This window comes from Symphalangus syndactylus, chromosome X (assembly GCF_028878055.3).
Source record: "Symphalangus syndactylus isolate Jambi chromosome X, NHGRI_mSymSyn1-v2.1_pri, whole genome shotgun sequence".
In the NCBI taxonomy this organism is placed as follows: Eukaryota; Metazoa; Chordata; class Mammalia; order Primates; family Hylobatidae; genus Symphalangus; species Symphalangus syndactylus.
This window is the reverse complement of record NC_072447.2, coordinates 2,373,928-2,379,927: the sequence shown is the minus strand read 5'-3', so window position 1 is coordinate 2,379,927 and position 6,000 is coordinate 2,373,928.

The following is a 6,000-nucleotide window of genomic DNA, read 5'->3' as shown; positions in this document are numbered from 1 at the left end:
CACAGAATCATTCGGTGAAACTTCTTTCTGATCTGTGCATTCAGCTAACAGAGTTAAACCATACTTTTGATTGAGCAGATCTGAACACTCTTTCTGTAGAAAATGCAACTGGACATTTTGAGCGCTAAGAGCGTAGTAGTGGAAAAAGGAATATATTCAAATATAAACTACACAGAAGCATTCTGTGAAACTTCTTTCTGATCTGAGCATTCAGCTAACAGAGTTAAACCATACTTTTGATTGAGCAGTTTTGAAACACTCTGTCTGTAGAAAATGCAACTGGACATTCGTAGCGCTAAGTGGGTAATAGTGGAAAAAAGAATATGTTCAAATATAAACTACACAGAAGCATTGTATGAAACTTCTTTCTGTTCTGTGCATTCAACTAACAGAGTTGAACCTTAATTTGATTGAGCCGTTCTGAAACACTCTTTCTGTAGAAACTGCAATTGGACATTCTGAGCGCTAAGAGGCCTATATTGGGAAAAAGAATGTCTACAAATAAAAACTACACAGAAGAATTGTGTGAAACTTCTTTCTGTTCTGTTTGTTCAACTAAAAGAGTTGAACCTTAGTTTTGATTGAACCGTTCTGAAACACTCTTTCTGTAGAAAATGCAAGTGGAGATTCGGATCGCTAAGAAGGTAATAGTGGAAAAAGGAATGTCTCCAAATATAAACTACACAGAATCATTCTGTGAAACTTCTTTCTGATCTGTGCATTCAGCTAACAGAGTTTAACCATACTTTTGATTGAGCAGATCTGAACACTCTTTCTGTAGAAAATGCAACTGGACATTTGGAGCGCTAAGAGAGTAGTAGTGGAAAAAGGAATATATTCAAATATAAACTACACAGAAGCATTCTGTGAAACTTCTTTCAGATCTGAGCATTCGGCTAACAGAGTTAAACCATACTTTTGATTGAGCAGTTTTGAAACGCTCTGTCTGTAGAAAATGCAACTGGACATTCGTAGCGCAAAGTGGGTAATAGTGGAAAAAAGAATATGTTCAAATATAAACTAAACAGAAGCATTGTATGAAACTTCTTTCTGTTCTGTGCATTCAACTAACAGTGTTGAACCTTACTTTTGATTGAGCCTTTCTGAAACTCTCTTTCTGTAGAAACTGCAATTGGACATTCTGAGCGCTAAGAGGCCTCTATTGGGAAAAATAATATCTTCAAATAAAAACTACACAGAAGCATTGTGTGAAATTTATTTCTGATATGTTCATTAAGCTAACAGAGTTAAACCATACTTTTGATTGCGCAGTTCTGAACACTCTTTCTGTAGAAAATGCAAGTGGACATTCGGAGCGCTAAGAAGGTAATAGTGGAAAAAGGAATATATTCAAATATAAACTACACAGTAGCATTCTGTGAAAATTCTTTCTGTTCTGTGCATTCAACTAACAGAGTTGAACCTTACTTTTGATTGAGCCGTTCTGAAACACTCTTTCTGTAGAAACTGCAATTGGACATGCTAAGCGCTAAGAGGCCTACATTGGGAAAAAGAATATCTTCAAATAAAAACTACACAGATGCATTCTGTGAAACTTATTTCTGATCTGTAAATTCAGTTAACAGAGATAAAACATATTTTTGATTGAGCAGTTATGAAACACTCTTTTTGTAGAAAATGCAAGTGGAGATTCGGAGCGCTAAGAGGGTAATAGTGGAAAAAGGAATGTCTTCAAATATAAACTACACAGAATCATTCGGTGAAACTTCTTTCTGATCTGTGCATTCAGCTAACAGAGTTAAACCATACTTTTGATTGAGCAGATCTGAACACTCTTTCTATAGAAAATGCAACTGGACATTTGGAGCGCTAAGAGCGTAGTAGTGGAAAAAGGAATATATTCAAATATAAACTACACAGAAGCATTCTGTGAAACTTCTTTCTGATCTGAGCATTCAGCTAACAGAGTTAAACCATACTTTTGATTGAGCAGTTTTGAAACACTCTGTCTGTAGAAAATGCAACTGGACATTCGTAGAACTAAGTGGGTAATAGTGGAAAAAAGAATATGTTCAAATATAAACTACACAGAAACATTGTATGAAACTTCTTTCTGTTCTGTGCATTCAACTAACAGAGTTGAACCTTACTTTTGATTGAGCCGTTCTGAAACACTCTTTCTGTAGAAACTGCAATTGGACATTCTGAGCGCTAAGTGGCCTATATTGGGAAAAAGAATGTCTACAAATAAAAACTACACAGAAGAATTGTGTGAAACTACTTTCTGTTCTGTTTGTTCAACTAAAAGAGTTGAACCTTAGTTTTGATTGAGCCGTTCTGAAACACTCTTTCTGTAGAAAATGCAAGTGGAGATTCGGAGCGCTAAGAGGGTAATAGTGGAAAAAGGAATGCCTCCAAATATAAACTACACAGAATCATTCTGTGAAACTTCTTTCTGATCTGTGCATTCAGCTAACAGAGTTAAACCATACTTTTGATTGAGCAGATCTGAACCCTCTTTCTGTAGAAAATGCAACTGGACATTTGGAGCGCTAAGAGAGTAGTAGTGGAAAAAGGAATATATTCAAATATAAACTACACAGAAGCATTCTGTGAAACTTCTTTCTGATCTGAGCATTCAGCTAACAGAGTTAAACCATACTTTTGATTGAGCAGTTTTGAAACACTCTGTCTGTAGAAAATGCAACTGGACATTCGTAGCGCTAAGTGGGTAATAGTGGAAAAAAGAATATGTTCAAATATAAACTACACAGAAGCATTGTATGAAACTTATTTCTGTTCTGTGCATTCAACTAACAGAGTTGAACCTTACTTTTGATGGAGCCGTTCTGAAACACTCTTTCTGTAGAAACTGCAATTGGACATTCTGAGCGCTAAGAGGCCTATATTGGCAAAAAGAAAGTCTACAAATAAAAACTACACAGAAGAATTGTGTGAAACTACTTTCTGTTCTGTTTGTTCAACTAAAAGAGTTGAACCTTGGTTTTGATTGAGCCGTTCTGAAACACTCTTTCTGTAGAAAATGCAAGTGGAGATTCGGAGCGCTAAGAGTGTAATAGTGCAAAAAGGAATGTCTCCAAATATAAACTACACAGAATCATTCTGTGAAACTTCTTTCTGATCTGTGCATTCAGCTAACAGAGTTAAACCATACTTTTGATTGAGCAGATCTGAACACTCTTTCTGTAGAAAATGCAACTGGACATTTGGAGCGCTAAGAGAGTAGTAGTGGAAAAAGGAATATATTCAAATATAAACTACACAGAAGCATTCTGTGAAACTTCTTTCTGATCTGAGCATTCAGCTAACCGAGTTAAACCATACTTTTGATTGAGCAGTTTTGAAACACTCTGTCTGTAGAAAATGCAACTGGACATTCGTAGCGCTAAGTGGGTAATAGTGGAAAAAAGAGTATGTTCAAATATAAACTACACAGAAGCATTGTATGAAACTTCTTTCTGTTCTGTGCATTCAACTAACAGAGTTGAACCTTACTTTTCATTGAGCCTTTCTGAAACACTCTTTCTGTAGAAACTGCAATTGGACATTCTGAGCGCTAAGAGGCCTCTATTGGGAATAATAATATCTTCAAATAAAAACTACACAGAAGCATTGTGTGAAACTTATTTCTGATATGTTCATTAAGCTAACAGAGTTAAACCATACTTTTGATTGCGCAGTTCTGAACACTCTTTCTGTAGAAAATGCAAGTGGACATTCGGAGCGCTAAGAGGGTAATAGTGGAAAAAGGAATATATTCAAATATAAACTACACAGTAGCATTCTGTGAAAATTCTTTCTGTTCTGTGCATTCAACTAACAGAGTTGAAGCTTCCTTTTGATTGAGCCGTTCTGAAACACACTTTCTGTAGAAACTGCAATTGGACATGCTAAGCGCTAAGAGGCCTACATTGGGAAAAAATATCTTCAAATAAAAACTACACAGATGCATTCTGTGAAACTTATTTCTGATCTGTAAATTCAGTTAACAGAGATAAAACATATTTTTGATTGAGCAGTTATGAAACACTCTTTTTGTAGAAAATGCAAGTGGAGATTCGGAGCGCTAAGAGGGTAATAGTGGAAAAAGGAATGTCTTCAAATATAAACTACACAGAAGCATTCTGTGAAACTTCTTTCTGATCTGAGCATTCAGCTAACAGAGTTAAACCATACTTTTGATTGAGCAGTTTTGAAACACTCTGTCTGTAGAAAATGCAACTGGACATTCGTAGCGCTAAGTGGGTAATAGTGGAAAAAAGAATATGTTCAAATATAAACTACACAGAAACATTGTATGAAACTTCTTTCTGTTCTGTGCATTCAACTAACAGAGTTGAACCTTACTTTTGATTGAGCCGTTCTGAAACACTCTTTCTGTAGAAACTGCAATTGGACATTCTGAGCGCTAAGTGGCCTATATTGGGAAAAAGAATGTCTACAAATAAAAACTACACAGAAGAATTGTGTGAAACTACTTTCTGTTCTGTTTGTTCAACTAAAAGAGTTGAACCTTAGTTTTGATTGAGCCGTTCTGAAACACTCTTTCTGTAGAAAATGCAAGTGGAGATTCGGAGCGCTAAGAGGGTAATAGTGGAAAAAGGAATGCCTCCAAATATAAACTACACAGAATCATTCTGTGAAACTTCTTTCTGATCTGTGCATTCAGCTAACAGAGTTAAACCATACTTTTGATTGAGCAGATCTGAACACTCTTTCTGTAGAAAATGCAACTGGACATTTGGAGCGCTAAGAGAGTAGTAGTGGAAAAAGGAATATATTCAAATATAAACTACACAGAAGCATTCTGTGAAACTTCTTTCTGATCTGAGCATTCAGCTAACAGAGTTAAACCATACTTTTGATTGAGCAGTTTTGAAACACTCTGTCTGTAGAAAATGCAACTGGACATTCGTAGCGCTAAGTGGGTAATAGTGGAAAAAAGAATATGTTCAAATATAAACTACACAGAAGCATTGTATGAAACTTATTTCTGTTCTGTGCATTCATCTAACAGAGTTGAACCTTACTTTTGATGGAGCCGTTCTGAAACACTCTCTCTGTAGAAACTGCAATTGGACATTCTGAGCGCTAAGAGGCCTATATTGGCAAAAAGAATGTCTACAAATAAAAACTACACAGAAGAATTGTGTGAAACTACTTTCTGTTCTGTTTGTTCAACTAAAAGAGTTGAACCTTGGTTTTGATTGAGCCGTTCTGAAACACTCTTTCTGTAGAAAATGCAAGTGGAGATTCGGAGCGCTAAGAGTGTAATAGTGCAAAAAGGAATGTCTCCAAATATAAACTACACAGAATCATTCTGTGAAACTTCTTTCTGATCTGTGCATTCAGCTAACAGAGTTAAACCATACATTTGATTGAGCAGATCTGAACACTCTTTCTGTAGAAAATGCAACTGGACATTTGGAGCGCTAAGAGAGTAGTAGTGGAAAAAGGAATATATTCAAATATAAACTACACAGAAGCATTCTGTGAAACTTCTTTCTGATCTGAGCATTCAGCTAACCGAGTTAAACCATACTTTTGATTGAGCAGTTTTGAAACACTCTGTCTGTAGAAAATGCAACTGGACATTCGTAGCGCTAAGTGGGTAATAGTGGAAAAAAGAGTATGTTCAAATATAAACTACACAGAAGCATTGTATGAAACTTCTTTCTGTTCTGTGCATTCAACTAACAGAGTTGAACCTTACTTTTCATTGAGCCTTTCTGAAACACTCTTTCTGTAGAAACTGCAATTGGACATTCTGAGCGCTAAGAGGCCTCTATTGGGAATAATAATATCTTCAAATAAAAACTACACAGAAGCATTGTGTGAAACTTATTTCTGATATGTTCATTAAGCTAACAGAGTTAAACCATACTTTTGATTGCGCAGTTCTGAACACTCTTTCTGTAGAAAATGCAAGTGGACATTCGGAGCGCTAAGAGGGTAATAGTGGAAAAAGGAATATATTCAAATATAAACTACACAGTAGCATTCTGTGAAAATTCTTTC